At 41.3% G+C, this 13641-nt stretch overlaps 1 protein-coding gene across 6 annotated transcripts in view; it reads right to left on the minus strand.

Moving 5' to 3' along the window:
• KTN1 (kinectin 1) overlaps window positions 1–8040 on the minus strand; it is a 114192-nt gene extending 106152 nt beyond the window's left edge. For all 6 annotated transcript variants that reach the window (XM_047079603.1, XM_047079600.1, XM_047079604.1 and 3 more), the window contains exon 1: window positions 7950–8040. The gene's annotated coding sequence lies outside the window, so the exon portion shown is untranslated. The remainder of the gene's footprint in view (window positions 1–7949) is intronic.
• Between the last annotated feature and the right edge of the window lie 5601 nt (window positions 8041–13641).

Raw genomic sequence — 13641 nt, forward strand, 5'->3', positions numbered from 1 at the left:
TCCCACTGACCCTGCCCTGTGCTCACTCTCTCTAAAATCAAATAAAAAAATTTTTAATTGGTATGTTATTTTAAATGCTGCTGGAATGTTTTGCTTAAATAAAACTGAAAGAATATGGAATATAATTACTCACCTATTTATACCATATAAACAATGCTAGACAAGCAGGAAAGAATTCAGCCTGGTTCATTTCAGTTATTTTATATTTATAAAGTATTTCTTGTCTCCCCTACCCCTATCAGACAAGGTAAATGCATGGGTTATATTTTACATAGAATTCCGAGGCTAATCTTAAATGTGTATTTTACTTGAAAACTGCTCCAAAAATTTCAAGCTCAGAAAGACGTTATTCAAGTTAAAACTAAATGCAATTTTCTGGACACTCTCCCACCCCCAACAACCAAAAGAGCAAAATGACTAAGTCGCTTTTATAAAGGATCCAATTTAAACTTAAAATTATAGTTAACATCTAGGTCAAACTGGAAGGGATTTAAGAAATTACTACCATTCATTAGCAACAGGGTATCAACCACAAGGATTATTATACACCAGAGAACCTGAAACTGTACCCAGATATGAAGAGTACCAATATGACAAGCTTGAGAAATTCACTTCACAGAATTCATAACCTTCAGCCACCCTCAGACATCCAGGTTATGAAAATGTGAAAGAATTACACAACACATTTCAAATAAACATAACTTCCAATAAACTGAATACAGGTCAGAAGCAACATAAAGGAATTCAACCTGTGCGTGGATATTAAAAATTTAAGAAAACATCTTAAATGTTCAGCAACATAGCATTCAGAACACTGGGGAGCTTTCAATGTACACCTTAGCCTGTTCAAATTTATTTCAAAGATAACTAGATCTAAACACATGCAATCACTAAATTATGTATGCACACATTTTACTCAGAAGACTTACATTACTGATCAACAAGGTTAACTGGTACTATGCACAAAAATATTTTTGCTGGAATTCGTGTATTAAATCATTTTCCATTCTGCTCCCAAGAATAAACCTGAAACCCTTATTTTTGGTCTCACTTTACATGGCATTCCATGTAAATCAACTAGCCATGCTAACAGAAGACTGATGGCACAAATGAGAAGCAGAAGGCTCAATGAGTCCCAATCATTTTCAAGCAAGCAATTCATTCATTCATCAAATTGAGCACCACCTACTACAAGAAATACAGTTCCCTGGTAAAGAAGACAAAGTTCCCACTTCAGAGTGGGCAGTTACAGCAGTAACTCATAACACACATTCACAGAAATGAGCCTGAGAAAATTTCTTGGAATCTAGAAACAGCATAGTCTACCTACTGTTTCTACATAAAACATTTTATATAATATTTGGTTTTAAGTTGCTTTTACTATTTTCTCCACTTGAAAAATTTCAAGTCCTCAAATTTAAGTCGCTAACATTAAGAATCAATCCTCTAACTCTGGGAGAAAAAAAAAAACCTGTATAACATTAATGTAGCTTTCTAATACCTAACAGATAATTGCACATAGACAGTGCCTATTTATTATTCATTCATGTATAGTAATCTCTACGCCCCACATGGGGCTTGAACTCACAACCCCCAGATCAAGAGGGACACACTCCACCAACTGAGCCAGCCACGCACCCCATTATTATTATTATTATTATTATTATTATTACTTTAGAAAGCATTCTTTCAAAACAGTTCAATGAATCAGGATGGGCTCTAGATCAGAATACCTCAGTTCACATTCAGGTTCCTCCTCTTACTTGCTCTTTAAACAAATTATTTAACCTGTTTCCCTAGTTTCCACCAAATAGTACCTATCCCATAAAACTGTTTAAGAGTATTATATATGGCACCGTACATAAGTGTTTACAGAGACCAACAGCAAATAAACACCCTAATACTAGCCATCACTTATGTAGCAACTAGTAAGATAACACACGCAAGGCAAATGAACCTTAGGCAGTTTAAGACAGTTAAGTTCACACATACAGTAAGTGGTACTAGTTAGCAGAGCCGAACCTAAGCTCTTAAGTCTCCCTAGCACACATGCTTTTTCCACTACACCACACATTATATAATTCAACTACTGGGGGGGGAGGGGGGGGAGGGGAGGACTTACATAAAATCTTGGAGTTAGTAAAGTCTAAGACTTGTAGGTCTCCTAAATACTGACCTCCAGCTTACTACACCAGACCACACTGTTTCCCTGGCAAATTAAATGACTCGTGCAAAAATAATAATTGTCCCACATTTTCCAGTGAGAATGTAGTATAACATCAAGTCTTGTGATAGACAATTACTGAAAATCATGTAAGTTCTTGTAAGTCATGGTGCCTATGTGGCTCAGGCTGCTAAACATCCCATTTCAGCTCAGGTCATGATCTCATGGGTTCATGAGTTCGAGCCCTGCATGGGGCTCTCTGCTGTCAGTGCAAAGCCTGCTTCATAGCCTCTGTTTCCCTCTCTCTCTCTCTGCCCCTCCCACACTAGCGCACGCATTCACACACTCTCAAAAATAAACAAACATTAAAAAATAAATAAATGTTACAGTCAAAATAAAGAAATATGGATAAAGGACATTTTCCTCTTATAATGGTAGGCAGCTAGGATACTATGGCCCCTATGAAACTTACTCAACATGAAAACTATCTTAAAGGAGCTCTCTCACTGGAGTAAATGACATTTCTCCTCTTGATAAAAATACATAGGCTGGTGTCTACACAGAAAGCTAAATGTTTCTGGCTAGCAGTCTACTCTCCTATATACTCACTTATTTCTATAAATCCATTAAATAGGAGAATGAAAACAAAAACTGTTATTTCTATAAAAACTAAGTTACATCCTTTGGAAGGCCTTGATGAATGAATGGAAAATCTAGAATGATTTTTAACTTGGAAAGCTTCCCAGTGCCTACATTTTCATTCCATTTTAGAGAAACCAATACTAGAAATCATAGGCAATGCTTTTAGGGTATGATTTACAGAAAAAAAGATTAGTAACCCCTACTCAAAGACAAGAGATTGATCCAAATAAAAAGTAAATGTTCTAAGTTAAAACATGCAAGTTATCTAACCAATGGTCCTAATCACACAGAGAAGGTCCAAAAGATCTCCACAACACTCTAACATCACTCCCTCCAACAAGGGGTTCTCAAAAGCCTCCTCCCACTTTTCTGCTGCTCTCTGCTCCTAGGAAAGGAGTAAACTGAAAACTATATGTATCCAAGAATGAGGTATCCATCACAGTGAGAAACTGCAGAATAAGGATTTAATTCACTTATAATGAATAGATATTTAATAAATCTTTATTGAACTGACCGAAACCCTTAAGATCCATCAATAAACAAAACAGACAAAAAGCCATGCCTTCACAGAGGTTATAGTGTGTGTTGGGGACACAGAGGAGAGACAATGAACACAATCAACAAAGAAATTATATAGTGTTGGAAGGTGGCAAGTACCACGGAGAAAACAGAGCAAGATACAGGGATCATAAGTAGGGGAGTACAGCTTCAAATAAAATAAGATAGACCTTTTGAAAAACATTTGAAGAACAAAGATTTGAAGACTACAGGGTTGGCCATGATGATTTTTTAGGGAAAAAGTGATCCAAAGAGGGACAACAGCCAATGTAAAGGCTTTTACTTTGCCTATGAGAAGTCATTGCAGGGTTTTGAGGAGAGAAGTGATAGAATCTAGTTGCTGAGTTGAAAAAGACCAACGGGAGCTAGGGAAGAAGCAGGAAGGCCAGTTAGGAGGCTAACTACAGAAATCTAGGCTAGAGATAAGATGGCCAGGACCAGCCTTGAAAGCAATACAGGTGGTAAGAAGTGACTTGATTCTAGATATATTTTCAAGATAAGATAGAACCAAGAATGCCAAGTGTGAAAGAGATAAGTCAGAAATGACTCCAACTTTTTTTTTGCATGAATGTTGGATGGAGCTACCACCAAATGAGATGGACTAGACTGTATCTGAGGCAGGTTTAAAGAGAAAAATGGAAGTTCAGTTTGAATTGAGTACTTCACCTACAAGCAGAAATGCAGAATAGGTTGTCTGGAGTGCAGGAGAGCCTGGGCCGGAGATATAAATATGGAAGCCATCAGCATATAGGTATTTAAAGCCATGACATTGGATGAGATCACCAGAGAAATATAAAAAGAAAAGTGAACCAAGGACTGAGCACTTCAACTTCAAGAGTAGAGGATGAATCATAAGGCAGAAAGAGCAAAGCAATTAGTGAGGAAAGAAACCCAAAAAACACTGTCCCTGAAGGAGGGGAGTATAAACAAATTAATTTAAGTTCCACTCTGTACACAAATCACTTTGCTGAAACCAGATTTAAGTTCTTAGTCAGACTGTAGTAAAGTGATATGTAAAATACTAAATCATAACTTTTATAAAAGGAGTGGAACATTTCTTAAATAATTCCTAGAAATACTCTATTTTCTATTGGAGTCTCTACTAAAATTAGTCTTAGCACTAAAAGTATATTTTGTCTATTTTATCTTTTTAACATAAAAGTCTGTAACATTAGAGGAGGAAAAAAAAAAAGCCTAAATGGTCTGCACTGCCATCTCTCTCAAAGACCAAAAACTCATTTAAACAGCAAGTCAACAGCCCGGCATACAAATAATTATAAATTGTCATTACTTTTCTTTTTCTAGAGCTCAGATACCACAGGTTAAGTTAATCAAACTCCTTAGTTCATATTGCTTAAGATTTTTTCCCCATTTGATTTTAATTTTGTTTATAGAAAAAGTAGCATATACTCCTATCTAAATGAATGTTTTCCCTGTGATTTGCACATAAACTACATTTTTAGGATGAGAACATCCAAAGTCATGTTAACAAAAACGGAAAGAGAAAGGAATGAAACTCAACTCTATGCATAACAGTGATTAATGTCATTTCTCTTTTTTTTTATTTTTTTTTAATTTTTTTTTTCAACGTTTATTTATTTTTGGGACAGAGACAGACAGAGCATGAACGGGGGAGGGGCAGAGAGAGAGGGAGTCACAGAGTCGGAAACAGGCTCCAGGCTCCGAGCCATCAGCCCAGAGCCCGACGCGGGGCTCGAACTCACGGACCGCGAGATCGTGACCTGGCTGAAGTCGGACGCTTAACCGACTGCGCCACCCAGGCGCCCCGTCATTTCTAAAGAACCAGTTACTCGCTTCTAGCCTCTAAGTAGTCTGGATTTACCTTCAAAATAACTAAAAACTTAAAGAGTACACAGAACAAGCAGCTTATAAGATGTTACCCTCAAATATTTGATGCTCCTGCAAAGCATGGTCTCTCTACATTTCTTTATTACATATTAGAGGTCAGATTCCTGAAAATACTAAATTTACTAACAAATGAAATTTTTACAAAGTATTATGAGATCCTTTAGATTAAAACTTTGCTACATACAGGGGTAGCTGGGTGGCTCAGTCGGTTAAGCGTCTGACTTCAGCTCAGGTCATGATCTCATGGCTTATGGGTTCGAGCCACAAGTTGGGCTCTGTGCTGACAGCTCAGAGCCTGGAGCCTGCTTCGGATTTCACATCTCCGTTTCTCTCTCTGCCCCTCCCCCCATTCATGCTCGCTCGCGCTCGCTCTCTCTCTCTCTCTCTCTCTCTCTCTCTCAAGAATAAACATTAAAAAATTTAAAAAAAAAACTTTGCCACACAAAAATTATAATATTTAACTAAAATTGTATCTTCCATATTTTTAAGGAAAATTCTATTTTAACTTTAATAACAGTAAAAATCCTGAGTCGTAGAAGCTTCAAAAAAGCGTTCACTTCTTAGGCACTTTAAAAAAGCCATGTTGACTGGGCGCCTAGGTGGCTCAATTGGTTAAGCATCTGACTTCAGCTCAGGTCATGATCTCACAGTGAGTTCCGGTCCCGCACCCGGCTCTGTGCTGACAGCTCAGAGCCTGGAGCCTGCTTCAGATTCTGTATCTCCCTCTCTCTCTCTCAAAAAACATTTAAAAAATTTAAAAATTAAATAAAAAATTAAAAAGCCATATTGACTTAATTAACAGCTAATTATTAAAATGTTCTTCCCACATTAAAGCCTACAAACTGGAAGGATGCTTGGGGTCAGAGACCCAAGAAAACACTTGCATCAAGCAGAAAAGACTACTGATGCTAAGGGATGACATAGAAAAACCTAAATTGGAACAAAATCATAAATTAATGACTCTTCGGAATGCTGACCCTGAGTCATCAAGAAAAGGTTAATACTCAATATCCCTTACAATTTTAAAGAGCTTAATATTTAAAGAAAATTTTTCATTGGCTTTCTTTTATTTTAAGCTTCAGTGTGATTATGAGTCTCATAAAGGTAAAGTAAATAGAACACCGCATTCTCTAAGCACACTTGACAGAGATACAGTTATGACCGCTCATGCTGTACAATTAGAAAAGATATTTCTAATTTTACAGAGGAAGATGAATTTTTCTTAGAACCTACAAACAATAAACCCAGCTATTTCTTGTTAGATCTTTGAATGAAACGGGGACGAGGGAGAGCTTGTTTATCAGAAAGCACAGTAAATATGAAAGCCTACAGCAGGGCACGTCTACCCCAAATACAGATCAACTCCAAAGTATCAGTGTTATTCTTGCAAAGATCATCCCAGTCTTGTTGGCAACCGTTTTAGCCAAGCTGGAGGCAGTGTGGCCATTTGCCTACTAGGTGAGATAGAACAAGTGCAACCTAATTTAGCAAAAACTCAATTTTTAAATCAATTCCTAAACAATTCAAAGTGCCCTGTTCACCCCAAGGTGTTTATCCATAGCAGGCTACGGCTGTCTAAAATTTTCAAGACTTTCCACAAAGCATCTCAAAAAACCCACAACTTGGAACAGTTAGCTCTTTAAGCAGTGCCTATTCACATACCTTCTAAGGAATCCTTTTCTGATACAGGCCCAACTACGAATTTCGATTCCTCCTTCCTCCCAGAAGGAAAGGCTAAAAGTAAACAGCCCGCTCTTTAACCTGATCAAGCCGCAGCTGTACAAGGTTAGGATGCCGCTCCCGGCGCCGGGAGCTGCCCTTCTCTGGTGCACACATGCTCCTCGACAACCAACGTGCGGGGCTGCACATCCCACACCTGGTGTCTGATTACCGTATGACTTTCCTAGGCTGCCGGTTTGGTTTTCTGCCTAGCTCCCCAACGCCAAAATTCTCATTGTTGGAAACTGAAGGGGGAGGGGGAATCACTAAGGAAGACACACCCCTCAGGGAGAGGAAGGGATAACTTCCCCCGTCTCGAGGGCGGTCCAGAGATTTTTCCAAACTCTCCCCAAACGCATCTTTCCCAGCCCCAACTCCCCCTCCCCCCTTCCCGACCGTGACCCAGGGACACGCACCCGGCGGTGGGAGGGGGCACTGGGAAGAGGGCCAGCACCGGTTCCCTAAGTATCCGGAGGGGCAGCGAGAACTGAAATTCCAGCATGGCGTAAGCATGGCCCAGCTCCGGCCCAGGGACGCCGCCGGAGACGCGCTCCCTCTGTCCGCCGGCCGAGGAGGCGGTAATCCGCCTTCCTCCTGGGGGCCCACAGGCCCAGCTAAAAATAGGCGCCTCGGTCACCCCAGGGCCCTCTCCGGCCAACCTCGCACCGGGAGACGTCCCCGGGGGACTCCCCGGCCACACTTGTAGGCGCCGCGGCGGAGCCGGGGTCGGCCCTGGGCGGCCGGGCGAGGCCAAGCGGCCCCTCGGAGCCTTCCCACCGCGGCGGCCCGACCCAGGCAGGAGCTTCACAGGGGCGACCCGGTGCCCGAGGCCTACCCAGCAGGCTGTGGCAGCGGCGGGCGGTGTCCGGGCCCCGGGGCCGCGCCCCCCGTCCGGCGCGGCCCTCCCGCCCGCCCTGGGACACCGCGGCCGACACAGCCCTCCCTACCCTGGTCCCCAAAGCCGGCGCCCGGCCCGGCGCGGCCTGCTCACCCTTACCCTAAGCAGCCGGGTAAGGAGACCGGGAAGACGCGGCGGCACGGGCACTACAGCCCCGGCCGCCCGCTCAGAGGCGCCGCCGCCGCCGCCGCCGCAGTTGCTCAGGTGCCGTCGCGCCGCCCGGCAGGAAACGGGCGGCTTCGGGGCGGGGCGGCCCCCGGCACGTCCCGGCGTCTGGGCCGGCGGTGCCCGGAGACCGGCCCCTTAAAGGGACAGGCGCCCGCCGCCTTTGCCCTGGCGCACGCGTCCGCGGGCTCCGGTAAGCCCCAGCGTGCAGCTAGCTTGGGATTCCGGGGCTTTCCTCCCGAGGCAAAGTCCCGCAGCTAGGTGGAGGGTGGGAGTCCAGGGTTTGGAGGCTCAGCGGAATTCCCTTCATTCATTAGTCCTGCTCTCGTTCCCTCGCTCCCTCCTTACCCCAAAGCTGGTTTCGTCTTGCATGGCCCTCCCACTGAAGCACCACCTGGCCCCCACACTGGTTGGGGTTTTTTTTGTGTGTGTTTTTTTTTTAACCTTAACCAAACGATACTCGATTTCACCCTGCGCGTCCCAGATTTCCTCCCAGAAATCACTAGAAAACGAAATCCGCTCCTCTGCCTCCAGAGTTTCTCTGAATTCTCCTTCGGGTAACCCTGGCTTCAAACGGAAAGAGAAATTAAAAACTGACCCAAACAAATTGTGTGCAAATATTATGAAACTGCTGTGTCTGCCAGCTGGTGGCCATTCATTAAGCCAGAGTAAATAACAAGAAGCTGCCTCGGAAAGGAGAGGTTGGCCCGAATCCCTGCTTATTAGTCTGCTCTTTGCTGAGAGGATAGCAGCGATCTTCCTGCTCCACTGGCAAAGGAGATGTGCTGATTACCATTGCTTATTGCTCATCAGTCTCTTGCAGAATGCCAAGCACTGCCCAGAACATATACAAACACCCCCAGATTCTCCTCAAAAATGATTCAAACGCTTTTAGAGTGTGGATAGAGATAAATAAAACGAGGACTCTTCACTAACTCCTCCCCCTACATCCCGACCAAAGAGGAATAAAAGCAATCTTTAAGGAATGAACATCAGAACAGTTCCTACACCAACAGAGAATTTCCTGTATATGGGCTGGCTAAAAACGCACTATACGTTTGTATTGTAATTATTTTTGTCTAAGCTTTCTAGAGCACCTCCAAAGTACAAATGAAAACTGAGCAAGAATGTGTTAGCCTGAGATGTTGAGAATTCTGCCAGTCTCCAGCCACTATTTCCTCCAAAAATGCATTCTGTCTTATTTTAACTCCAGAAGTGTCCTTTTTCCTTTCTCAGTAGTGTTAGTCCCTCAGCTGCTCCAATGCCTTCAAAGCAATCTCTCTCTAAACCACTGGCTGTCTCCTAAGCATGTGCCAAAGGATCCAGCTTTATTGAAGAGTGAAGCCATTAAACTCAATACAAAGGGGGAAGTGCATCATTTGTATAATGGAGTTTAAGGACTCTTGATTTAGCTCACAAACAATCACCTAACTTCCTCTGGTTAGTACCAAGACAGATTTTAGGCTAGAATATAAATTTTTATCATTTTTCTGACTTCAGTAAAACCTCAGTGTCATTTTAGAGACAGTAATATTTAAGTACATTTGTATATAAGACAGTAAGTCGAGTTTGGGGACATGTTTACCCTAAATATACTAAGTTTTACGGTCAGAACTCACTCATTTTTGTGTGCCATAGTTTGAAATAAAGAAGCATAAATGTATCAGCTATTTCAATTTTTCTGGATGATTGGACTTTTGATTTTTTAAAAGCAAAGTGAGTAGATGCTTGATTCTTTATAAGATTTCTATTTATTCACAGCTAAACAAAAAGACTAACTAGAACTGTTATGCATGGTAAGCCCTATTAGGAATTAAGACCTACCCTGTACATTTTTAAATATAGTATAATATAACTATAATTAACATATAATTAACCTAAAATATAATTAATCTTGATTGCTGCTTACTACCTTCCAAAAGCTACTGAGACAGCAACTAACCTGCTAAAGGATTAGCATCTGAGGTATCACTAAGTGTAACAACTCAGAAATTAAATTTGATTGAAAGCTGTAGAGTGTAACACTATCACCTTAAGAGTACTCATCTCTTTTTTTTTTTTTTAATTTAACAAAGCACAATTTACTGGAGTGCGCCTTCTGATAATAATTCTCTTTGTTCTGAATTTTGGAAAAGTTTTAAAGACACACAGTACACATCTCTCCAGCAGAGAGAGAAAGCTAGCTATTCCTGTTTTGTCTAGGGAAGATTTCCCAGAAGTGGTGAGTTATACAGAGATTTGAGTAATATGTGAGTAACAGATTACATCTCCTATTCCATCAGATCAGGGATGGCAGAGATGAAAGTATAATGAAGCAATTCACAGAACTAGAAGTAAAGGGCAGATTCCAGGTACACCTTCTCCACCCATTAATGGAATGGAGAAGTGCATAGGAACATCTGCGGCTGTAGATTCACAAGTGATCAGCTATCCTAACAAAGTATCTAGCACGTAACTGTGTTTATTGGAAATCTGCATTGTGCCCCTTTGACATGTAGTCTCTTCAAGCATATGGTATTCATGTGCTTTCATGACAAATTACTTGCCACTCTTTGCATGGAGAGGTAGGTTCTGTGTCCCCTTCTCTTGAATCTGCAAAGGCCAATAGGATATGCTAGAAGTAAATGTCCCAAGTTCTGGGCCCAGGCTCTAAGAGATAGGCAGCTCTACTTCCTGTCTCATGGAACCACAGATCTTAGAGCCCTGAGCTACTATGTGAAAAGTCCAACAACTTTGCTGGAAAGACCATGTGGGGAAGTTGTGAGACTACATGGGGAGGAAGAGAGACCCACCTGGGCCTTGCCTTCTAACTGTATCTACCACTGGGCCAGATAAGTGAATGAAGGCTTCCAGAATCCCAGACTTTCTACACCACAAGTTAAATACCACCAGTGGCCCTAGTCAGTACCACATGGAGGAGAAGAATCACCCAGCCAAGCTCTGCTTGAATTTCTTACCCTATATAATTTTTATAATTTTTAAAATGTTTTTATTTATTTTTTGAGAGAGGGAGAGAGAGCAAGCAGGGGAGGAACAGAGAGGGAGGGAGGCAGAGGATCCCAAGGGGGCTCCGCATCGACAGCAGAGAGCCCGATGTGGGGCTCTAACCCATGAACCCTGATATCATGACCTGAGCCAAAGTTGGACACTTAACTAATTGAGCCACCTAGGTGCCCCAATTTTTATGATTTTTAAATGGCTTATTCTTCAATAATAGAGAAGCAGAACAATCTTTGTTTCACTTCTGAATAGCTACAGGAAATATTAAAATCTCATATAAGCAGAAGGGAGTTATCCCAAGACTTCCCTGGGGCCTTTCAAAGGAAACTTGGGCAGGAATGGGCAGAGAGGAAAAGCTACTTTGTAGCTACTTTGTAGCATAATTTAACATTACTGAAACCACAGTCATGTCTCACACCTTCAAAAACTTGTCCAATGATTGAAAACTAGTGGATTTGATGAAGAAAGATGAACCAGTACTGACTGTGCATATATGCACTGTGCAGGTATTTAATGTACATTATCTCACACAATTACCAAAACCACCCTATAGTATAGCACTGGGCTCACACTGAGTAACTAGCTCAAGGACACAGAACTCAAAAATCAGCACCTAAACCCAGATCTGTTTGACTCCAATCCCTATGCATGTGCCACTGCACTAGGTTGACTCCCAAAACATAAACCCTTAGATATACAAACATTTAAAATGTAAGTTTTGGGGCACCTGAGTGGCTCAGTCAGTTAAGCATCCAACTCTTGATTTTGGCTCAGGTCATGATCTCACGAGACTGAGCTCTGCATCTCGCTCAGCACACTGGGTGTGGAGCCTGTTTAAGATTCTCTGTCACTCCCCTGCTGGCATGTGCACACTCTCTCTCTAAAAAACAAATAAGATGTAAGTTTTCATTTATATGTAGGTTTCAATTATTCCTGATATCTTTTTTAGCTTATTAGCTTAAATAATGAGCACACATGTAACATTCAACCTAATCAGCAATATAAGAATGGCTACCAGCCAGCATCATATAAACTCTTCTAACAGAATTCAGCATTGAAAAATGTACACTTCATCCAAATATACCTAGTAATTGGAAGAAACAAACTTTAAAGGCTCTTTGATTCTATGCACTTTCTTATAAGGATTTTATACACTTACTTATAAGGAGGTTTTTGGTTTTTTTTTAATATTGAATTTGCAATCACAGAACCTTACTGTGCTCCTTCTTAGCTGAGTGACCTTGGACAAGTCATTTCACTTCTCAGAGTTTTAGTTTCCTCCTTGATTAGCAGATGAGACAAGTACTTAGCTCTAAGGGTTAGTGTGAGAATCAAATGAGATCATGTATTTTTTTAAGGTAATCCTACACCCAACATGGGGCTTGAACTCACAACCTGAGATCAAGGGTTGCATGCCCTACTGATTGAGCCAGCCAGGTGCCCTGAGATCATGTATTTTTTAAAATTTTGAAACTATGGGGCGCCTGGGTGGCTCAGTCAGTTGAGTGTCCAACTTCAGCTCAGGTCATAGTCTCACAGTTGGTGGGTTTGAGCCCTGCATCAGGCTCTGTGCTAACAAACAGCTCAGAGCCTGGAGCCTGATTCAGATTCTGTGTCTCCCTCTCTCTCTTCCCCTCCCCTGCTCATGCTCTGCCTCTCTCTGCCTCTCAAAAATAAATAAATGTTAAAAAAATTTTTTAATTTGAAACTAGAAAATGGCATATAACATATTATTATAGACTAACCACCTTATGACAGTTTCTTACTCAATATAAATATTAAATAAGGTGTTGTTTAAGCTAAATTATATCTGAATTATAACTATGATATCAGCTACTTTTCATACACTGCTTATAATTGCTAATTCTAACAACAGTCGAGTGAGATGTAATTGTGCCCATTTTTTAGTCGAGAAAGCAGGCTCAGAGAGTCAAGTAATTTGTCTAGGCCAAATGGCTAATAAGTGGCAGAGCTGAGTCTGAAACTCCCAAATCCAAGCTTCTTCCACTCTACTGCCAACGTGCCAACAGGCTAGTTTATAAACTGCTTGTACAGCCTAAAAAAAAGGGAGTTAATATCTCTCCTGTCACCTCAGGCGAAATACTCCTACCCATACCAGATAGGTAGGAATCATTCTTATCTCTAAAAACATTACATCTAACTCAACAGTCTGCTCAAACAGCTACTTCAGTGTTTAAATGTTTAGTGTTGCCTTCACTGCTGTGTAATCCTTCTGTTAGTCTAACCTCAACCTTGGACACATCTTTTTTTCTTTCTAAGATTTTAGTTAAATTCAAGTTAGTTAACATATAGTATAGTATTGGTTTCAGGAGTAGAACTTAGTGATTCACTACTTACATGTAACATCCAATAGCCCAAAGGCAAGGGAATTAAAAGCAAAAATGAATTATTGGGACCTCATCAAGATAAAAAGCTTCTGCACTGCAAAGGAAACAATCAACAAAACTAAAAGGCAACCAACGGAATGAAAAAGATATTTGCAAATGACATATCGGATAAAGTGTTCCTATCCAAAATCTATAAAGAACTCACCAAACTTCACACACACCTGAAAAACAAATAATCCAGTGAAAAAATGGGCAGAAAACATGAACAGACACTTCTC

This window comes from Lynx rufus, unplaced genomic scaffold, assembly GCF_022079265.1.
Source record: "Lynx rufus isolate CCGP_SWC_20201006 ecotype Redwood Valley unplaced genomic scaffold, mLynRuf1.p SCAF_17, whole genome shotgun sequence".
Classification (NCBI taxonomy): domain Eukaryota; kingdom Metazoa; phylum Chordata; class Mammalia; order Carnivora; family Felidae; genus Lynx; species Lynx rufus.